The sequence below is a fragment of the Thermobia domestica genome, chromosome 1 (genome assembly GCF_964235325.1).
Source record: "Thermobia domestica chromosome 1, izTheDome1.hap1.1, whole genome shotgun sequence".
NCBI classification, from domain to species: Eukaryota; Metazoa; Arthropoda; class Insecta; order Zygentoma; family Lepismatidae; genus Thermobia; species Thermobia domestica.
The window spans coordinates 353718742-353744197 of record NC_137454.1 but is presented as its reverse complement, the minus strand read 5'-3'; positions in this window follow the sequence as shown (position 1 = coordinate 353744197).

Genomic DNA, 25456 nt, shown 5'->3' with positions numbered 1-25456 from the left:
GTAATGTGGAATACTTTTAGTGTTGCTCACGACAGAGGTGCGTTTCCTCTCGTAATTTTGGTGCATCTCGTGGGGCAATTTTAGTGTATCACGTCTCGTCTAGATAACGAGAAGACAAGAGTTTATTATTATTATTATTATTACGAGACAGCCTCAAATGCCGTAATCACCAATATAAGTAGATACTGTAGTTCTTAAAATCAAGGCTGAGATCTGCACGGTCGAATTCTTGAGCCCAAGCAGAAGACCAACTCGGGTAGTGATATCAACCGGCTCGGCTCGTATCAACTGAGCGAACAGCTCGAGTCGGCTCGGTTGGGATGAGCCGATGACCCGAGCCGGCTTAGTTGGAACAAGCCATCGACTCAGCTCAATTGAGCCGATGTCTCGAGCTTTCTCGGTTGGGATGGGTCACCTACTCGGCTCATGTGAACCAGTTCGAGCCAGCTAAGTTGAAACTAGTTCATCAGCACGTTTCGACTCAGCTCAACTAAGCCGATGGTTCAAATCGGCTCGGTGTGGTGAGCTGTTGGCTCGGCTCACTTCTCGATTCGGTTCCATATTGAATGAGCTGTAAGCCGAGCCGCTCGAGCCGTTGACAAGCCCAAACCCGGTCCCAGCTGTTTTGAATATGTTTGGATAAAGCCTATAACTTTTAACAATTTTTTGCTCGAGCCCGAATACTTGCCCCTTCGGAACTCAAACCCAGAACGTGACCGATGTCCTTGCCTCCTGAAGACTTCCAGACGACCGAGATCGACAGTCAATTAGCTTTTACTATTCAGATACAAACCGTATATCTTTTAAAGATTATACATGGAGTTGATATTATAATAATAATAATAATAATAATAATAATAATAATAATAATAATAATAATAATAATAATAATAATAATAATAATAGTTTTAAACTTGCCCTGAAATTTGGCAAAACTTACTTAAAAGTAGAGATTTCGGGGAAAGGGTTCCGTACCTTCAAGACACACCTCTGCAACTACCAACATTTTAAACTAGAACCTTTTATTGAAGTTTCATGTAGAAAGTATGTTTTGAGGAACATAACTGTAATAAATATAACTGAATATCACGCGACAGTAAGGCATATAATAAACTAATTTTTAGAATATGCGGAGGTAAATATAAAAGCTTTGCTACAAAAATACCTACACAGAGCATAATTCAATGAGCTCTGAAATACAATGTAAGGAAATAGCCTATGAGATTCAGTCTACAGAGCAATTCTTACTTAAAAAATGGACATACACTATTTCGAGAATCGAGACAAGACGGGAAATGTTTACGATACTTTTCGTCTCGTCTCGATTCTCATCTCCAAAGAGAGACGAAAATTTTGATTTAGCCCTGACCCGTCTCGAATGTAAAATGTTAATTCTCATGTTATTTTATTTGTTTTAGAAACGAGATGAGAAACTCCTCTTCTCGTGAGCAACATTAAACCAAACCGAAATATTCTTTCCAAATGTTACGTTTCTCCTTGTAATGGTATGACCTGAGCGATAATTTAGCTTCTAGCTTTTAATCTTCTACGAGATAATAATAATTATTATTATTACTATTATTATTCCTGAAGATTTGATAGTTCAAGTATTGAAACATCCGAGTATTCAAATATCTGAATATAATAAAACGTATGTTATCGCTGATCAATCGCCATCAAAAATTCTAAAGTAAGAAAAAAAATTGCAACGTGCATTTGCAGAAGCACCTTGACCACTGAACCGCGATCGCTACGCGGTAAACGATCCGTCTTTAGTCTGGTTACGTTAGGTTTCTTTGTCTCCGCTTGCAAACTTGTATGTTATATTTTTCGATTCAAAATGTCTTTCATATTTCTTTTATGAAGTCGGCAAAGTTTATATTAATAACTTGAGTTTTTCTTAAACCACGGGTTCACAAGTTCGTTCTTTCTCCACACGAAACTACAAATATGACAGATTGAATTCTCATACTCCCCATTTCTTTCAAAGCAGTCGCCATTACCTGGTCAAACACTTATTTCCGCCACGATTCATATTAACCAAAATAAATTCATTTTTCGGAAGCGGAACTTTCACTTTCCGGATTTCGCAAAATTATGGAATTCAGTTATACTCCGGAATTCAGAAGAATTTCGGAACTCGGAAAGAATCCGGAATTTAGAAAATTCCGGAATTGAGAAAACCTCCGACTTTCGAAAAAATCCGGATTTTCCAAATTCCGGAATGTTAACGAAATCAGAAATTTCTAAATTCCGGATTTTTCCGAATTCCGAAATTATTACAAAATTGGAATTTTCCGAATTCCGGAATTTGTCCGGCTTTACTTTCGGGAGTCCGAAAACTAATAATTCCGGAACGGGCTATCCCTAGTTTATACACAACCTTTCAGAACACTAAGCTATTAGCTGTCTACAAACAAACAAGTAATGCAAAGCATGTTGTATACTGCAATACGTCATGTATTAAAATCCGACACCATGACCCTTTTATTACATTATATGAAGATCATGTAGGTCTAAATATCTCATGTAATACATATAATGTAGGTTTTACTCTTCCAGCAAAGAAAAAACATGTGATCATAGTATACAACCCACAGAAGTGATAGCTGGCAATACAGTGGTCGTAATCCCTAACGACACAGGAAGTGAGCGTTGCCATCGCTGCTGGTCTAAAGGCTAGCACGTGAGCCTTGCGTGTATGGAGTCTCGGGTTCGATTCTCGGCGGGAGAGCATCTATCATTTTTAACTGTTCTCGATGTTTCTGTGTTCGTGTCTCTGTCGTTATAAGTTATTAGAAAAAGCTAGTTAAACGAGTGAAGCAAGTAAAATTAGCAATAAGTAAGTCACTGAAACGCGTTCGCTGAGTCAGTTAAAAAATAGTGGACAAAGCACTGGCTTTTCGCGCCGTCCATGCGAGTTCGAATCAATCTCGGGTTGATATTTTATCCATTTGAGAGAAAATATTGTTTCTTTTCGCTACAGGATGGATTGTCTCTTTGGTTTCATGTCAAACATGCTCACGTAATGAAAAGACGCTGTAGATAATGATAATAATAATAATAATAATAATAATAATAATAAAATAATAATAATAATAATAATAATAATAATAATAATAATAATAATAATAATAATATGAAATATTAGTAGCTAACTCATGTGTGTATTTCGACAATATAATTTTATATTATTATGTGGAAATAAGTAAGGCTGGTTGGAGCCCGCCTCCCTAATTTTTTCGATGCGCCTCATGGGTCCACGGTGTCCAACGTTGGTCCCATCCCAGTATCACCTCCTGTTTTCTCGATATAAGCTATCGACATTTTGCCTAAAGAGGGCTCTGCCGTGGCCCCATGAGTACCCATGACAATGACTCTTCGTTCATTTTGCATTGAAATCGCTTACTTTTCTGAGTACTATGAGTGCATACTGTCCAACGTTGGTCCCATCGCTCTACAGTTTCCCGTTCTCTCGATATAAATTGCTAATATTTTGTTAGTAAGGGAGATATGGCGTTACAATCATTACGTTTGAAGGAGAACTGAGGAAGATATTGCCTTGCCACAAACAACACCTATTATTATTATTATTATTATTATTATTATTATTATTATTATTATTATTATTATTATTATTATTATTATTATTGTTTTACTTACTACTAATGTTGCCTACCTTTATTTGCAATGCAATGTGTTACTAAATAGCAAATCAAATAACACTCCTAGCCATCAGGCTTCCGAACTCGAAATACATGATTTACAGTTCTCTGTGTTAGAGGAATGCACATTTATTATATTATTCTTTCAAATAACACGTTACACAAATTACTTCACTTTCAATGTGTAATTTCATATCATCACTAACAATCATCTTGTTCCAATAGGAAAATAACCCCCTCCTAAAAAAAACTGACCGTAGTGAAAGGGCGTGAACCTTCTTTAGGCGATTAATCGGGTCCAATATTTCAATAAGTTTCTGCACACAAATATTTCAGTAAAAGAGGAAAATTTATTCAAATTTTCTGAATACCTATTTATGGGCGAAATTTGGTTCCCTTGGAACTTTTTAAGAGTTTGAAGGGCCACCATTTTGAACATTTTCATCTGATTATTCTGGTTAACGAACTCATCAAGATATTTCAACAATTACTGTTTGTGCCAAGTTTCGTCTCAATCCGCTGAAAATTAGGGTGGTCATGGCATTCACAAATAGCGTTATATATATACAAATAGATAGATAAATAGACACACAGAGGGAGAGAGAAAAAGTGTTTTTCTCCCTTCTTGCACCTGTGGTGCGTCAGAGCTAAACCGGGCCCCTTTGCAAAACGTATTGACGAGCCTAACCTAAACACAAGCCTCTTACTTGCTAACGTAGAAACGTGGTCGGGAGGTGTAAGGCATGTAGAAATTGTATTTTTAGTAACCATGAGTATGGTCGACTTCCATGTTTTTCCTTTTACTTTTTGCAGCTACTTCGGAACGTTCAATTTTTATTCTTTACTAATTGCAAATGGCGTTTACATTCAAAATATGAGGAATTTTGGTGGCATTTGTTCGGATATTCTTCTCTTTCGAAATGAAGACAAGAACAAAAGCAATACGCAAAGACAAAAAGTATTATCAGTACTAAACATTACCAATAATAATTGCTACGAAAAACTAAATACGACCTCTTTTACCATCTCTCATGAGTTGTATGTATTATTAACAAAAATTTTTAAAAATGTCCTTGCCGAGGATTCGAACTTGCGTCCTTTGCATTCGTAAGCCAGCACTTTAACCACTACAGTAAGATCATTACATGGTGATCGTTTAGTTGTCGGCGTATTTGTTGTATTTGTGTTTTATGTTCCCACTTCGACAATTTTTACTCTTTTTTTGTAAGTTTAACAGCTGTTTCTGGCTTTCTCTTTCGGTGTCGTCCTTTATTTACACAATGCACTATTCGTATTCACAGCTTGTGCCCCTCTGCAATGTCTTATTCAGATTAAGCTTTTCTTTTTGCCCCTCAGTAAACATTTGATTGATTTAATTCTCATAATCTCCACGGATGGAGCGCAGGAATGCCAGACTCGAAAAATAGGTGTACATTTACTTTCCTGACAGATCATACTGTAATTATGTGTGTGCATATGTAGTACTTTATTCCTCGGTAACTATCAGCTAAATTTAAACCAAACTTGATGCGAAAATACCCAATCATCTAAGGATCATCACCCAATCATCAAAACGTTTTAAACATGTTTTAAAACACAGACGAAGAAAAAAAACTTGTCAAAAATTTTGAACAGTTTAAAACACGATTTTTAACATGTTTCAAAATAATGTAATAACTTATTTCTTAGGACTTTTTGCTCTTTACTAGCAACCGACCTTTTCATTTATTTTATCCTGATTAATAACACTGTGCTGGGTACAGAATATTTCAGTATAGATTAGTAATTCTCAACTTATTTCATATTCCAACCCCTTTTTATTACACCCTCTTGCCAGTGATTCTCATAAGTACTTTCTTGGTTGTAATTAGCTTTTTAGGTAGATTTTAAAATCTACCTACTGTGGAGATTTCACACAATCTATCAATATGCATGGTGAAACAAAAGTCCTCACCACCCTTGTGCGTTAAGAACGGGTTGAGGGAGAATGATGAAACTTTTAAGTGGTCTGACACATCAGATAATGCTATCAAGCATCATGGCTGCCATTTTTGATTGGAATTCAAAATTTCAAATACAAATGGAGTCATGTTACGTGTTTTAAGGCTAGAACTTTACCAGAAATACGCTTGTGCGGTTACTTTAGCCTTAAAACAAGTCATTTCGGAGTTACTGCTTCTGAAAATTTCCTAATTATGCTCTTAGGGGCTAAGATCGCGTTTCATGGAGGCGGGTGTGATTTTTAATTGCAAAAATTTGATTATTATTTCAGAACACTCATACTAATGAAATTACCTTAAAATAATAAATTTTCGAAAAGTAATGATAGTTTGAAGCCCACTTCATGTTGTGCTAACTTTAGAATATTTTCTGCAAGCCTATGTAATTGGTTGTTTTTTAAGTCAATAATTCATTGAAGAAAAGTAATATATGAGGCGTTCAGAGCTCTATGGATCCAAGTCCATTTTGAATAAGGTTCAGGTTTGCTCAGCAAATGAATTCTATTTCCAAACGTAATATTTTCGCAGTCAAGAGTCCGCAATAAGTATAACCAAAACCACGTTAAAGGCCGTGGGATAGTTTCATATGACAGCCGCTAGATAGGGGCGTCAATGGGGCAGGAGGGCATCCGCCCCCACCCTACCCTGAATTTCAGACTTTGGGGGCAGTAAGGCAGTTTTAAAAACCTTTCGATAAGCAAGATCCAACAAAATAAGTTTGAGGTCCTTACACCGAATAAATAAGGAGGAAATACAGATGATCGAAACTGGAAAGTTGTTCCAAATGATGTCGTTTTTTTCTTCCCGTAAAACTAATGTTAAGCGATTCCAAGTTGTACGGAGACTGACAAGGTACATTCACGAAGTGTCCCCTCGGAATTCGTGTAACATTGATTCAAATGCAAAGTTCTCCGTGGCCGAATGTGTATTGTACTAATTTAAGCGGCCCATACCGGTAATTTCCATATTTATGGGCCTTCATATATCCGGAATTCAATCATACACTACTATAACACTCGGACACAAAGTTGCTTTTAATTTCTTTAAATTTCACTGGACATGAATATGGGCATATGCAGAACAAATTGAATCAAGTACTCCTTCTCTGACATATGTTACTCACCTTGGCCGCCATCTTGGATTTAACTTTCGGTTTTTCAAATGGCAATAGGTTCAAATGATACATCAAATTAATGTAAACTTTTCTCGGAATTTCATTGGTGTACTGAGTTTTATCGTAGCTTGTATATACCATTAAATGTCAAGCACTTCATATTGAACCAAATAGAAAGTTGTGCAGGGCCCCGTGTGTATATGCAATCTTTTATGTGTTATCGTTGATGAAATATTCTCTGAACTTATATACATGCAGACACACAGATGTCAATACGGAAATGGTAGGTCTTCACCCAAATCTGGCCGTATCTGGATCTACATTAGGCATTTTGACAGTAATACAATACTTCCTTATTATAGTATAACATGGAAGTAATAACAATCACTCATGGAAATGTAATAAGATTATGACACCTATGTTGTAAGGAGTTTACCAGTTAGAAATTGTTTTGATTTGTCAACACCAAAAACGTAAGCGTAACTGATATTAACCTGCAATGTCTATTCGCAAAGTGGCTGGAGGGAATGAACATGTAATACCTTCCAAATGGTACAAGCTACGGTAAAATACATTACACCAGTGAATGTAAACGTAAATGTCCGATGTAACACTTGCACCTATTTCCATTTGAAAAACCAAAAGTAAAATCTAAGATGGCGGCCAGGATGGGTAACATGTGTCAGAAGCAGTACTTGATCCAATTTGCTTTTCATATGCCCATATTCATGTCCAGTGAGTAACATCTAAATAAACTAAAATGAATTTTGTGTCCGAGCGTTATGGTAGTGTATGATAGAATTCCGGATATATGAGGGCCCATAAATATGCCAATTACCGGCATGGGCAGCTAAATTTAGTACAATACACATTAGACAGCAGAGAACTTTGTATTTAAATCAATTTTACACGAATCTCGAGGGGACACTTCACGAATGTATCTGGTGAAAACCAACATGTAGGCTACTATATCAACGAATGCCTGCGATATATTAATTTCAGAACCGCAATTTAGAACCGCAAGAACCCTATGTTTGTTTTCTGAATACATCATGAAAAAATTGTTTCCATGATAATTCTTTTATTTACTTTTTAATATCAGTTCTACAAGTAGTACAACCTTCGACTATGACACTTTCTCGCAAGTTAACATATAAGCATTTAAACAATACAATGAACATTAAAAATCAAAGGGAGGAAAAGAGACAAAATAAACTGTAGATTACCATATTGCCACGAGAAGTCAAAACATTCACATGAGAAGAAAATAGTCTTCTGAATGGGTAGCACTTTTTGACAATTTTCTTTCTCTGGCAGATTTTTTTTTTTTTACAAAAATAAGATAAAATTGAAATATGTTTAAAGGTGCAAAGGTGCACGTGCACCCCCTTCATTGTAAATATACACTACCTAAAGTGAGAAGCTAGGAGTGAAAATAGCAACACTTTCCGAAATTTTCCTCTGTCATGTTTCGATTTGGGCTTAAATCAAAGGGAAGTTTTGCAAAATCGATAGTTTAAGTCAATTTTCTGAAAGTTCAACAAAAGGATTTACCGAGAACAGATACTTAGGATATCCAGGGCATTTCCTCATTCACACCACAGGTGCCTAAAGGCATTTAAAAAAATCCAATTCAATTCAAATGTAGGCCTACTGGTAGTTATTGGTGCACCCCTCAGAAGATCCTTTCTACCAAATCTTGTGTGTTGGTCCCCCTTGATGAGTTTCTCGCTACGCCACTGATGTCTGATATGTATTTGATTTATAAACTAAATTGCTTGCAAGCAAATGAAATGCCCTTCCTGCTTCCCTGGGGGCCAGTATATGTGTAACTTTGGTGAATGTAGCTCCGGGTTCGATCCTTGTTGGGAAGTGAGCTCGAGCTTCAACCACATTGGTCAGTGCAAGACTGTTGTAAAATAAACATATATGGTGACTACCTGCAGTGAACTCCTTCATGCCTAAGCGCTTAGCGTACGCGCCTTTCGCCTGGAAGACCCGGGTTCGATTCCCGGCGTGAGCACATGTGGTTTCGATTCCAGTAGGTCCCGTCTCATAAAGCCTCGCTGAAGAAAAGGACGTTGAACTCCAAATCAACTCAACTATCGGCAGTGTCATCACAAGAAGTAAAAATCTTATCAATAAGCTTACATTAAAAACTTCACTCTTTGATCATTTCTCTTTTTCCTCTTTTTAAATACAGAGCAATCAAAGTAATGCTATTCTCAAAGGACATGTACCTGAGGGCTTAAGGCAGCGTTTCCCAACCTTTTTCAACTTGCGGCACACTACAGGTGTAACTTGAATTCTCGCGGCACACCCATATATATATATATATATATACAGTGAAACCTCTACTAAGGGACACCTCTATAAAGCGGACACCTCTCATAACGGACATATTTTGTAATCCCCAAACACTGTAATAGGAAAAACCATGTTCACAAACCTCTCTAAAGCGGACACTCTCTAGTACGGACACGGACAGTCTTTTCTGTCTCTTATAGGTATTATTTACCTCCATATTACGGACACTTTCTCTAGAAACAAGTTGAAAAATACAGAAAAAATACATTTTCAGAAATGCATACATATATCACCAAGGAAACATAGTAATAACATTTTTCCTTGTCAACTGGCTGTTCAGAAACTCAGATGAAGCGTCTTTGTTTAACAACACCTTCATATCCTTTGCTTGCATTCCACTCCCACCCAACCTGTTTTAGAATCAAGTGATTGAAAGTTGCCTGCCATTTGGGATGACACGTCATTTTACTGTTTTGCTGGAATCAAGCAGAAGACATGTTTGGTAATTTTTGTTCACGTATTCGCATATTGTCTTAGTGCCTCTATTTGTAGACGGAAGCAATAAGGTGTAAGTTGTTGTGAGCTTTCGAAATGCCACGAGAAGCGCTAATTTAAAATCGAATTGATTGAATTTTCGAAGAATACTGAGGTATGCGAAGATAGCTGAAAATTTTTGTATCGGTAAAACTCAAGCACCTGAGATCATATAAAACCTAGACAAGTTAATAAAGTTGTGGTGTGAAAATGACAATGAAAATTGTGTCTCATTGCTTTGAACAAAGTTGGTGTGCAAGTGAATGTTTTTATAGAGTGCGGAATGAAAAAAAAATCCCGTGTTAGAGTCGATGCTAAAAGCTAAGAATTTAGAGGTAGCAACAGAAATGAATGTTTCAGATTTCAAGGTCTCGAACGAGTGGTTAGAGAAGTTTCGGATTAGACAAAATTTTTTTCAAAGCGATTTGTGGAGAATCCGCAGATATCGACATGCCCACAGTCATAGAACGGTTTGATAAATTACCTTCAATAGTTTGTAATTACATATCACCTTATTTACTAATTTATGTAAGAAAATATCGAAACCTCTCTAAGACGGACACCTCTCTATAGCGAACAATTTTTGATTCCCCACGGCTGTCCGCTTTAGAGAGGTTTCACTGTATATATAATCACAAAATAACGAACAAATAAACAAATCTCCTATACTTTTAAAACACAAATGTAGGTAATTTGTATATGATATGTTAAAATTTCAAGTTACGAAATAGTCTGCAACAATAAAGAAGTAATAATGGTCATGACAATGATAAATACGTTTTTCAACATTAAAAATGTACAGAAAAGTAACACAGTATGAAATTTAAAATTGTAGATTTATAGTAGAGGTTCATAGTAATGTGAAATATAAATATACATTTCCCCCTGTCTTGCAATTTGGTTCGTATAGAATTAATAATTTGTTTCGATTTTTTCGCGGCACACCGGTTGGGAAACGCTGGCCTAAGGTGTTTACTGAATCTTAAGTATGAGGAAAAAGAAAACAGACTGAAAAACGTGGAATTTATTTACTAGTATAATGGAGATTCTTTTAAAGCGAACCTTAGACTCCCTGTCGCCAAGGATGTTTAAACGTTACTCAAGCGTAACTCCAAGACCATCAGAATTGAAGAAGATGAAATAGAGGTACAAAAGGTAACCGATAAAGAAAAGAGAAACATAGAAATGGTACTCATCATAACAAAAATATGTCTACTTACACAAAAATGTTCTGCAGAATTTCAATACGTTTCATATCGCTAAAATCAAGGAACAAAACCCTTTGGGTTCGAGAGAGAACTGGTATTCAGTGGAACCAGTTTTATCTTAACAATCTCAAGCAGGTACGACATACGTGGGTATTTCGAGTAACGCTAATCCCTTGGTGACCGTAACTACAATACCAAAATGCAGAATGTCCCATTGAGTAACGTTACTCAGCGTAACATAATTCAGAGCGTACCATTTTAAAAGTTACACTGACCAATAACGTTATTAACTAGGTGCAGAAATGGGTTACAAAATAGTAACCGTAACAGATAACAAATTGTAAATATTGCACATTTCGTTAAGTTATCCACCCTTGCTATTAATGTACAATAATATTTCATTTTCTTTGAAAAATATCAGATTTCTTTTTAAATTTTAACACTAAATGAGAGAAACTCATTCTTTAGGAGCGAAGAATAGCATAAGCAAACAAAAAGTACCATTCTGGTTGAATATGGACTGTGTGTAAACACAAAAGTTCATTTTCCTTGTGGGATATTCAGTGTTAAATTTTTGAACCAATTTTCTGCAAAATTATTTTAAGGCCCACATTAGTATTATTTGCTACAAAATACAGTAACACTAATCCGCAATGCTAGTATAGTCATTTGGAACATTATATTTGTAAATGCTCCTCTTTTGGCGGGCAAGGAGTGTAAAAAGGTGGTGGGCGGTGTGTTATCAAAATCCCAAGTATTATTCTAGAAATGCCAGTGAACGTCAGATTAACGATAAAGTTTACAGAATTAATTTTCCGATGTATCTTACATGTGTCAGTGACTGATATAGGGTTAACGTTCCCACAAAATTTAGATAAAATTTGGGCATAAATATCAATAGCAGTGCCACACGAGAAGAATTGTTTGGTCAATTCATGTGAAAATTGGCATTATTGTAGTAACAAAGGTATGAGCTTTTAAAATTTGGAATGCTATTTATGTAATGCAGCGCCTTAGTAGGCTCAGGGGGAGAAATATATTATGAAAAATCTTTATAAAAAAACTAAAAATTTTACTTTGGAAAAGATAATGAGCGTCATATTAATCACAAGTATCATAGAATAAACACTCCGATGTTTCTTGTTTGTACCAGTGACTACGGTAAGGCTACATCCTATCTCCTATAAACACATGAACAATTTACCATAAATATGCTTAGTAGGGAATGTCAGAAGAAGGTATTTCGGAATAAATTAATTTGATTTTTGGTGCTATCGTACTAAGAAACTATGAGTTTTTCAATTCATTCGAAATAATATATTTGTAACGTGCAACCTTATGGTGACACAAGGGGCCTGATTTTTAATATAAAAGTGCCAAATTTTAGTCTAGAAATAAAATGTTTGTCAGATTAATTACATACGTCACAGAATTAATATTCTGATGTTTATTGCATGTACATGACTGATATTAGGCTACGCTCCCTATTCCAAATGTTAAACTAAAATGCACAATAAATGTTCTTAGCATGGATATCCGAGAAAAATGTAGATGCCTTAGGCATTTTTTCAATATTGCAGATAAATTTCGTGATTTTTCTCTAAAAATCCCAAATCTACTGAAAATGATTATCTTCTATGAGTGTAAGAAATTTTATAGCTTTGATGCTAAAAATCAATTGCCACTCCTTTATAGCACAAAATCACACACGAAAGTCACCAAGGTATTTTCTGCACTTTGCTGGTGAAAAACATGCTCTAAATCGAACATAAAATGGCAATGGAAAATGTCGCAGGAACCACAACCACACAAACACACACACAAATCATAATGAAAAGTAACATTTTAAAACTTGCAAGATTAGTAGGTTAGCTTGATATTTCAATTTCGTTTTGTTTATTTCTTAATAACAGCGTACTTTTTCATATTTTTACACAATAACAGTATGATCACAGCGAGGAATAAGAATCATTTCTTGAAAATTATCCCTTCTTGTAAATAACACTTTATGGCTCTCTCATCATTGACCTAAGTATAAGACAGATAAATTGAACTTACTTTTATTGAGCATGCTGTCTTGAACGAGCCAGACATAAAGTAAAGTGATTTATTGTAACCATTGCGAACACCTCCAACGTATTTGGAGTAGGTATCTCTAAACTCTGGACAATTCTATGTTTGGAGTTATCTGGTACATATATTGAGAAATCAGATGGGGCAACTGCTCATATTAAAAAATTGGCACATGCAAGATGTGTCGGAGTATTGATTCTGTGGCATTTGTGATTAATATGACTTTTACTCTCATTTCAACACAAAAAGGAGCTTTCAGAATGATTCACCATTATAAACTGCACCCCCTAAGGCGCTGCCTTACCAAAATAGCAATTCAGATTTCAAAAATGCATATATCTTTACTACAAAATGTCACTTTTCACATTAATTGAACAAAAAATGTTCTTCCAGTATGTCCGTGCTAAGAATATTTATGTCGAATTGTTATGTCAATTTTGGATGGGAGCGGTAGTCCCATGTCAGTCACTGACACATGCAAAAAACTTCGGAATATTCATTCTGCGAAATTTATGATAAATCTGACGCTCACAAGCACTTCTAGAATAAAATTTGAAATACATAGAGAAATTCACCATTAAATGTTTCAACCCCTGTGCTCCCCTAAGATGGTACGTTACCAAAATAACATAATACATTAAAATGCACATACCTTTCTACTACAATAGTACCGTACTTCACATTAATTCATCCAAAAATTAATACATTCTCCTGGTAGTCCCTGCTAAGGGTATTTACGGTGAATTTTATATGATTTCTAGAAGCGGGAATGTACACCAATATAGCATTAATTCTATGACATTTGTGTTTAAGCTTACGATAACAGGAGTTCTAAAATATAAAAGTTAAGATTTTCGAAATACTTCACCCACCATCTGTTTACGCAACTTGCCTCTTAAAGAGAAGCCCTAACAAAAGTAATTTTCCAGACGACTATATTAACATTCCGGTTGAGTGTTATTGTATTTTGTAGTAAATAATACTGATATGCACGAAATTCCTTACCAATGTTCATTGGAAGAAATAGCTACAAACATTTAACATTAGATCTACCATAAGACAAATGGACTTTTGTGCTTACGATCCAAAAGATTAGCTGAAGAATGACTTTCTTTCATTTACTGATAAACTTTTAAAAATTCAGACATTTTTCAATATGAATGAAAAATTTCATATTAGTAGTGTGAAAAGTTCATGTTCTTCCAGTGCTGTAGAAAATTACACGAATTATGGAACAGGCTGTATAGAGATTGTATACATAAATATGGCTTCAAATAGGGGCTTTAGTGATTTATTTCCGAATTTGAAATACATAATGGCAGTTGATTTCACGATAGAATGCAAACATCATCTACAAAATAGCCACTATACGTTTTCCAAAACCTGTTTAACTGATTTGGCCTCGGTTGAGGATTATAAGATGTGCCCGTTTATTTCAGAAACGAAGCGTAATACGGCTCCGTTTCTTTCTGAAAGCAGACACTATACTGCTAGTTTTCAGAATATCGATACATATATTAGAAAAGTTCCGAATGATGTGTAGATGGTGTAGTTTAATGTTAAGGTATTATGAATCTGCTTTTTCACTTTTGAATGGAATTTGGATTCACCGTGTTTCTTTCTCTTTATACTTTTGTGAGAACGCGTTAATAATCAATAGGAGTATTCAGCCTTTTTGGTTCCGATTGGTTTGGGTTAGCAGCTTGAGTATGATACGAAATGTTACCTTAGCGTTTAATGTCCCATGATTATGCCTGTTAGGTTGAGGAAGACGTACGGAAGCAGGTGAATGGCGATGAACGAATTAATGGAATGTGAAAGTGGGTGGAAACAGAGGTGTGCCGAGAAAACTCAGAGCACGACATTGTCCATCTCAAGCTTAGTCGACTTGGTAACAAAACCGGTACACCACCCACATCTCATAATGTGTATACTTTAACTAATATATTGGGAATACTTTGTCCAAATACATAACTTTCCTCAAAATGATGCTCAACATGTTGTTTCCTTTTTTCCGTAGAATAAAATAAAATGTATGTGTTTGATAAGAAAATATTTGTTGGTGTTAATTTTTCCTGGAATATTTTTTCTCTCTTAAGTACATTTCTTCTCTCAGTACTTTTCCTATCTGTGTGCAATTACGGTTGGATATACTTAAATTCTGTACAAAGGATTATATATTGAGACATTATTTATTAACCATTCTTGGAAATAGAATATGTTTAAAATTTTTTGTGTATACTGAACATGTTTGACAAGGATGTTGTTATATCGAAGTTGTAATTTAACTTTACGAAGTTTTATCTATTGGAAACCCAAATAAAGAAAGGAAGAAAGAAAGAAAACATTTGATTTAACAAACTATACATAAAGTACAGACTTTAAAATAACTTCGTTTAGTGTTGACAAGTCTGCAGGTGTTAGTAAGAACGTTTAAGGGTTTAGCTCGTGTAACTGTATGACTACCGTACACCCGTTATTCATGCCTCGCATTAAATATACATTTTGTTGCAGATTGCTTTTCCTTGACATCAAATAATTGCGAAAAACTACACGAAATGAAATACAATTGTCTCTTAGTCATAGACGATACCCAACAGCGGACGGTGCTGAATGTGCATGGGTTTACTATTTATCATCTAGCTGAAATAAGTGTTCCATTTGCTACTGAAATCAGTATTATAGCGGAAATCTATACTCTATGCTGTAATTTGAACACTCAGCTTAATGCAGCCGTTTTAGATTACTGTATTATATGTTTTACGCTTGTACCTTGTGCGCAAGTTTAAGAAACGCCACTCTTTAAGAGATATTTGAGAGCGACATACTCTTCTCTATTTAAAATACAACAATGAGATGACATCGTCGGAGGTCCAGATCTGCAGTGAGCAGAGAATGGTAGGACAAACAATCGCTCAGCATAACAGTGCCACGAAGATGTACTGGTGGCAGTAAGCGGAGGTAAACAACAGAGCCATATGTCAGTGGTAGGCGGAAGTTAGTGTGACGTGAGCAACTCCACAAAGTAGATATGGGATACAATTATAGTTTCACGTATGAAGAGACAGGAGATTTTCTCCCTAAAACAATCCCGCTTTCATATGCTTCATCATAATGGATGCATTCACATCCGTCGTCAGTGGCACTAAGCTGGTTGGTCAGGCACAGTTTGTTAAAATGCGAAGGTCATCATTTGCTCGTTTGGACATTGACGATATTATGTCTCATAAGCATTGATGGACCTTTAACGAGACAAGGGTACATTAACGATGTATTGGAATATATGCTCCCTTTACTTCAGGTCCTGCCGGATACTTTTTTCTGCAGTACAACGACCTACACTACTTAGCAGGACATATTACACTTCCTACGCATAACTAACTAACTAACTCTATGGCCTATGGAACCCGGAGGTTCAGTGCCGCGTTCACAAAAGCTCTCCACTGACTTCTATCCTTAGCTAACTGCATCCAGTTTCTACTTTGTATTCCAATCTCTGCAAGATCCATCTTAATATTGTCCTCCCATCTGCGCCTTGGTCTTCCAATCAAGACTTTGAAAGCGTTTCTACTTTCTTCCATTCCAGCTACATGACCCGCCCACCTAAGCCTCCTAGACTTGACGACCCTAACAATGTTGGGTAAACCATATAAATTATGTAGTTCCTCGTTATGAAGTTTCCGCCATTCCCCATTCCCGTTCCTCTTGGGTCCGAATATTCGTCTCAGGATTTTGTTCTCAAATACTTTCAGTCTATGTTTTTCCCTCAGAGTAAGTAAACATGTTTCACAGCCATACAAAACAACAGGCATGATTATCGTTTTATAGACTTTAAGCTTCAAATTCCTCGACAGAATTCGCGACGATAAGAGATTTTGAACCGAATAGTAACACGAATTCCCTGCTTTAAGTCGACATTTAATTTCTTCGTGAATATGATTTTCCTCTGTTAATATTGATCCTAGATTGACAATTCCTACGCATACTCTTCTTAAATGTCCCGTACGATCCACCAACGTCTCACCGCTTAAACACGTCTGGTTGATGGAAGCATAACGCTTCTCATACCTCCAATGTTGCTTTCCTTGATGACCTGTAGCATCAGGTCGAAGACGCATGGCTTTACATACTCCAACAGAACATCTTTTCGATTGCTCGTCATGTTGCAGTAGGTCTGACTGCCCATGATGGGCCCACAGACTACTCATATCGCCAGTGTTGCTCCGCTGTCACTACGTTGTCGCACACCAAACAGATTAGTAAGTTTCATCATATTCTACTTGTACTGTTAAGTCTTCTTCTGCAAATTTTGGCACGTTTACCATATTTCCGTGCATTTTTAATGGCGAGCACTGTACTCATTTTTGCTGTTTTCGGCTGACAACACGTACTTAAATATAGTACATTTAAAAGAAAATTTATCAGTTAATTAAAATGGACAGAGAAATAGTTTCTCGAAAATCCTACCCCAAACTAAGCGTCTGTGGTAATTCTTCATTATTTTGAAAAAAAAATCCGTTAAGAAAGGAAACTAGGTAAAATTACCTTTATGGTGAAAGAAATGAAATACAACAGTTGCGCAAATGATTGTTTATTATTATTATTATTATTATTATTACTATTATTATTATTATTATTATTATTATTATTATTATTAGCAGTAGTAGTATTATTCGAGTATAGAATTTCACAGAATTTTTCACTTTACATTATTATTGGAATGTTCTCACAGGTACAAAAACAAAAATAGCTTAACATCATTTGTGCCAGTAATTCTAAAATTAACGCTTGGGGCACTTTCAAAACAGCTTTGGAGCGGCTTTCCAAAAATTAGCAAAATTCAAGACTTATGGGCCACGCTGTGCATGAAACTATTATTTTAGAGCGGGATTGCTCCAGATGAGTTTTGAAAACTGTAGTATTGTCAATAATGGTATTATGAGCACCAAGAAGATGATTAATATGCTGAGATATTTTTGCTTTCTTAGCAAGTAAAGAATGTATCATAACTTTTGCAGTATGTTGCAGTACTCAATGATGGTCCAATATATATAGCATACTGTATACGTCTAATCCGTGTATTCCAAAAAGACAATACGTATGCATCGTACATGAAATCCGTATATTACTTAAAGACAATATATAAGCTGCAAAAATACAATCCACACATTAAATACGACCAACCTGTACGAGACATATACATAATCTATATACTGCATGCAGACCGAGTGTAAACTACTTACTTGCACTCTCTATGGTGCATACGAATATTCTGTATGCTGTATTTGGACAAACTGTTTGAGTCTCAAGGAAAATCGGTATAATACATACTTGCAATATTTTTATTGTGTCTAGTCGTATGCATATTGCATAAAAATTCAATTTATCTCGGTCTTACAAATTAGGGTAAAAATTAGTTTCTTCTCTGAGAAATACTAACAACATGTCGTAACATGTATACAATCTTGATTCGTACTGTGTGTGAAGTTAGCATCTTTAGCAAAAACTTCATAAATACGCAAGGGTCATCCTCAGGATATAGTATGAATCATAAAGGAGTCTGGAACGCTATTGTTTCATTGTGAAATTGTTTCTAAGTTTTTCCACTCCTACCAGAAATAATATTTCCAACGCATTCCATATATTTGTTCAACGAAAATTTGTAAATAGAAAGTATTCTTTTTATATTCGTATGCATATTTTGTTAAGATTTCAATATAAAAATTACATAATCAAAACTCTTTTACCCAAAGACATGGTGTTACTCTGTATTGTAGTGAAGACATTTCCTAATTAATTTCTCTTAAAGCATCTGAAAGTCTGATTTTCATATTGTCAAAGAGCTGACATCTTTTTACCTCTCTTTTCTTTCCAGACACTAATCCTACGAAAGTACCTTTTATAGAGCAATTCATTCTTATAAAGGTTCCAAAATATTTCTTTCCCTGTTTCCTATCAACTTAACTATGCTTATTGGCATTGGAATATGACGTAATATTAGGGTCTCAAGTATTCGGTAATAATAGTAATAGAGAAGACAAATTCCACATGGGGACAGATTGTATTAAAATTTGTAAATCACCAGTAGAGTACATATGTAGGTTCTGCCCCACCTTCCCCCTTCCACCCCCTAACTATCAAAAAAATTATGAACCCGCCATTGACCATTGTACTTTAACACAGAAGGATACCCCAAAGTGAGATCGCATAGGCTTTTATGACATTTAAAACCAAACAAAAATGATCTAACTATTTTGAATATTTTATATTTAATAAATCATGAAAAAGTGTGTAATTTGTGGAGAATTAAAACAATTCCAAGAGTTCGCTAGAAATGGAAACAAGAGGTCTGATAATTGTAAAAGATGTTATAGAGCAGAGAATCTCAATAAAGAAGCTGAACAGGGTTTAAAATATTCTGGACCGTTGCTAGATTATTCACTCTCATCAAAAGAACGAGTGGTTGAAATACATAATAAAATGTTAGAGCATGACTTTATAAAAATAATGTATCAATTCTTTAAGGATGCAGATACACCATTTATGATTCTAAGACCTGCTACATTATCAGAATGTAAGTTTGTAGATCCAACATATAACCCCGTAGGTATTACATTACCAGCACCACAAGTTATTTTATTTAAAGATATAATACGTATTGGTTTCCCACCACATCTTTCTAGAATGAGTGAAACTACATCTTGTTATGACTTAACTATGAAGGAAATATTAATAATAAGTGTGTTGTATGTGGAATTCATGCATATTATAATGAGAACTTTTGTTCCATATCCCATATAAAACTTCATGATTGGATAAAAAAAGATTGCCAGAATTTAAAGAAAAGGGATATAATATCACTAACTACAAATCACCACTAGATGACTAGCATAATTACTAAGCACTTTCTTTGAATATTTTTTTTCTAACATTAGTTGACTAGCACATAAGAGCTCAAGAAACTAATGCAAAGTATTCCCATAACTACAATGTTAAAGTGAGATCGCATAGGCTTTTATGATATTTAAAATCATAAAAACTTACATCTAAAACTTATAACTTATAGTGCTGTCTTTAATTTAACAGATACTTTTTGTTTGATTAAAATCGATTCACAAATGCCCGAGTAATAATAAGATGAACTTTAGATTGAATAAACGCACAGCCACAGTATATATATATATATATATATATATTTTCATTCATCCAACTCACTGATACATGCACACACAATCCAGTTTGCTTGGTGAGAATAAAAAAATAAGTTGCATTAAAGCCAAGGTTAACTACTTCCATTGTAATTCAGAAACCCATATGAGGAAGATTTTCCATGCAAGCTGCGTACGTGACTTCCATATAAACATATGTAAAGGAGAACTTGTTTCTTTTTAAGTCACAAGTTGCATTTCTTCAGGCAGTCTTTCTTTCTTTTTAGTAATCAGGCAGTATATGGAAGTCTAGTACTAACAACACCAAAACTGTCACGTTATTATAGTCACGTTATGCAGTTACAATTTTCTCTCTCTTCGCAGTCGAAAAATTTTTAAACTTTTTTAAACTTCTTAGTTGTAACGTGATGATTTTTACCTTCACGTGACAAACAGGGTATCTTCAGATCATTATACCTTCGTTGTTTATTAACCGATTTTCAAAATTCAAACGACATTCGACAGAGAAAAAAATTTGCCATTTTCTGAATGTATTGTGGGTTGCATACCTCTAAGGATACTATTCCGAATTTGTCATATCTCCGTTGTTTATTAACCGATTTTCAAAACTCAAACGACATTCAATAGAGAAATAAATTTACTATCTATTGAATGTCTTATAAATTGCATAACTCTAAGGATATAATAAAAAAATTCAAATAAATCCCTTATTTATATATGTATCTTTAAAATTCAAATGACATTATGTTCTGTATATCCAAAGGTCTTAGTTTTTCTAGTATCAGACTATAAAAACACTTAAAATTACAAGTTCGGGTATTGATAATGAACACTTATACACTTAAAATTACAAGTTTTATTTTTTGGATTCATTTCTAAAGTAAAAATGATGTATTTTATAACCATTATCTAAATCTTTCAAACCTTCATACTTAACAAACAGCTTATACTTTTTCAAATCTTTCAATACTTGTACAGTTTCATCATTATATCTTTGTGGTAATAACGTCTTATATTTCTCATCTAAATGTACTAAAACTCTTTGACCATAACGCTGTGTTTGAATCAATTTCCATAATGCTATCTCGTACGCTTTACCTTTTTCTAACTCATCTATGCGAAGGAATCTCAATGCTTTAACATCATTTTTTTCTATTCAAATAATTAGCCATAGTTTATTTATTATAAGTAAAATGTTCGTTTTATGAGAAATTCATAAAACCAATCCTCATTTACATACATAAAATTTACATAACATTTACATAGAGAACTCAACAGTTGGATAATTATCTTTTAAACCAGTGTATTTGATTTTTATTCCATCTTTAACGATCTCATCAATCATTTTATCTGTTAAGTGTTTTGTAAATCTAGGTGGAAGAAAAACCTTGAACTCCTCACACTCAATTAATATGCTCTTTCCAAACTTAGTTTTAATCTTTTCCATTTTCACAATCTTATATTATATATTTAATTCTAATTCTCTTAATCCAATAACTTGTTTTTGTTCAAGACTTCCAAGTTTATTTAAAAGCTCAATATGACTTGACATCGTATTTATTATATAGAAAATCAACGAACACTCTTCAATTTTTATCTTCACCAAAAAATATTTATTCATTTTTTATCAATTTTGTTTATGGAAAAACTTTAATACATTTAACTATCTAAAACTCTTCTACTACTTTCTCATTCTTAGGGTCATATGTAAAGTTCTTTTGTCCAATTAAAATCGCATAACATATAGTATTAGCAGCCACAGCTTCTGCAAAGTCTACTACAATCTTTATGTTTGTTCTCTCATTTACCGATACATTCTTCCTCTTACTACAATTAATCACATACATTGGTCTGTTATCTATACTGTTTAGGATCATAGTACAATTCGATATTGCCACATGTTATTCTCTTAAATGCAGTATAATCTTCATACATCTTAAAATAATCCTTGTTAGCAATATCTAAGTTTCTTGATTCTTTTGGAAACACCTCATTCCTTCCATTCTTAAGATAGATATTCTTTACCTTACAATGATCAAACTTACTTGCATCAGCTGTTTGTTTGCCACTTCTATCAGTTTGGAACATTACAACTACGAAATCAGGCATATCAAATTGTCTAGAATTAAATTGAGTAGTAACATCAAACTCCAAGAAAGCACCTACAACAGTCTTTTGAACACATTGATAAGTATGGAATGAAAACATGATTTTAGGTTCTCTAAGAATATTCAACTTTAACTTGTTTTCATAATTAGATTCGTATTCAACAATAGGCATTCTCATCTCCATACTTTTTATTGTTATTTTTCCATCATGAGGAGCTGCTGCACCTGCTCCTGATCCAGTCTATTTATACAAGACATCGTTATTGTTGTTAGCTTCTGTAAATGTTATTCTCAATCCACCTTTCCACATAACCTCTTTATAATCACTTAAAAAGCCAGGAATTAATCTTAATGGATATAAAACACTAAAGTCCTTTCTTAGACCAAGTTTATCATCTGTTTCAAATCCTGCTTGTTTTAGATATTCAACTTCTGGTTTGGAAATCTTTAATGTTCCGATAGCTGTAGATGTTATTCCTGGTAGCTTAATCTTATCTATAACAACACCATGCTTTCTAACCTCAATTTGAGAAAAGAAGAATGGTAAGAAGTTATCTACAAGTTTTATAGTATCATTTGCACCAAATGTTCCTCCAACTGATGCACCAACAACTTCAAAAGTCATATGACAATCTGCTTTGTGTGGATGTACGAACCCATCACCCACGTCGAAATCAAACTCAATAACTTTGTTAGCTTCATTCAAATTATTAAACGTTCTTGTGTTAGCTTTAAAGCTTTGTAACTCGTAACTCTCAACACTATCCATTTATTATAAAGAAAATCTTGAAACAACGCTTTTATGGGATATACCCATAAAAGAATCATACATAATAACAATTAAAAACTTATAATCCCCATCCTAACTTAACCTTAGCATTCATAGCAGTACCAACCCCAAAAGCAGCTAATCGTTCATAAATTGACGCATCACTACTAAATGCTCTTTTCCATGCTTTAGTTTCTAGTTCCTTATTTGCAATATGTCTTGACTCTGTGTCTTTATTGTCTCTGTAGTATATATCGTGTTCTTTACAAGCCTCATCTAATGGGTTAATACCTTTATCACCTCTTTCTAATCTTTCTTGTAGCTTAGTTCCCGGACCACAATACGAAAATCCTGGAATATGTAATTCAAATGGGAGTTTATTAATCAAATCATTTACTAATCCTTTCCCAAGCTTCTTATCATTCCAGAATCGTGGTGGTAATGTATTTAATATCTTAATCAAATAACCTATACCTTTTGGATCATTAGGAATAAATTGTGAAAGCTTATTATTAATCATACTCACTATACCTACTTTCTCATTATAAAAGTTATTATTACCAGCCTTTTCTTCTCCATCTATAACTATTAACCGATCAATTAACTTTCTCACATCATCCATCCATATATATTCTTTAGGTATCTCTGTACATTGTTTAATTCCTTCACCAGTCCTTTTAGGAGTTGGAGGTAAAGATGGTTTAATATAATTATCCCAAATAGGCTTGATAATATTAATGTACTTAGAACCTCTACTAGATGCTACTTTTTTATCTCGATTATATTTTTGGAAGGCAGCATCTGATTCTATTATTATTTCCAAGTACTGTTCAAAATCATCATCATCATAATCTTCAATGGTTTTATTAGTATTCATCGTTAACAATTCCCATAGACCTTCTGTTCCCTTATAAGTTTTACCATTAATTATCAAATCATCACCATTCACTTTAACTTCAGAATTTCCTATCTTATTTATTATTTTTCCATTCTCTTCTACAGTTCTTATTCCAAATACACTATCATTTCTTTTACTATAATATTTTGTTGCAATCTTACCAAATGATTGTGCTGTTGTTAAAGGCTCTACTCCTTCAACTTTGTCTTTAATTTGTTTTCTCATTTGTTTTATTTCTCCCGTTATAGGCGTATCACTACTACTTGGAGAACTATCATAAGTTATCTTTTTAGGTGTTTCTAGTAGACTAGGATCTATTGAAACCGTCTTATGTACAACTGGAACAAGTTCAGTTATTAGATTTTTATTTTGTTCTGCTACTTCTTTGATCTCACTTCCCAAGTTTTGAATAGCATCAATTACAGGTTGTTCTTGTGTCTTAAATTTATCATATATACCTGCTCTTTCTTTCTTCCAAGATTTGAAGCCCTTTATCAAGAACTCCTTTAACTTGATATTCTTATTAATATCTTTCTCATCCATTTATTATATAGCAACCGAACAAACGTCAATAAACGTCAAAGAACATAAATAAACGTTAATAAACATCAAAGAACATAAATAAACGTCAATAAACATCAAACGTTTAAGAAGTGCTTTATCTTGTTCCTATACTTACCATTGTTTACCTTCCTTGTCATATCAATTACTATAAAACCATAATCATCTTGCCAACATTTTGAACATATCTCCTTAAATTTATCATAAGACATATCTCCTCCAACAAACTCATTATACACATGTTTAAGATTAGTATCATCTTGTCTGAATATGCATAGGAAGTTAACGTTATCTCTTATAAGCTGTTTAGGTACTTTTGAATATGTTTGTGCAAGATAGAAACAGTCTAAATGTCTATGCCTACCTCTTGTAAAGTAATTTCTAACAGTATCTTGATTCTCTAAAATGTAATCATCAAACACAACAACAGAGTATTCTTCACATTCATCAATAGGTACAATAGAATCATTACCGCTTAAGAACGTTGCTATTTGTTTCTTAAACTTTAGTTCTGCCTTTTCAAAACGATCTTTTAACAGCTCATACTTTGGCTGATTCATGCTTTTAGAATATATATAGAAGTAATTATTGTTTAACCAACCTGGCTGTAATAAAAAATTAAATAACAAAAACGTCTTACCACAGCCAGATGAACCCACGATAAGGCATCGAATATCATCAGGTATAAGCTCTCCATTTCTTTTCTTAACTGTTGTTTCTTTTATCATCTCTTTTACATCCCAACTAATAGTTTTCTTACTCATTTATTATAGAGAAAATCGACTCTTTTATGATCTTATATCTTTAAGTTGTTCTCTGATCTTAAGCAACGTATCTTTTATATATTCGTTATCCATTTCACCATTTAATGTTATTATCATCTCTAACTGTTCTTTAAATGAGTTAATACAAGTGACAATGGTTTTATATTCGTCTTTTCTTTTGCTTATGTTTAACTTAGAAGACAAACCTGTTATTATAGCACTTCCAGTTGCAAGAGACGTTGTTAATATTGAGTAAATTGTTACAGGTATAAAAATATTAATAAAT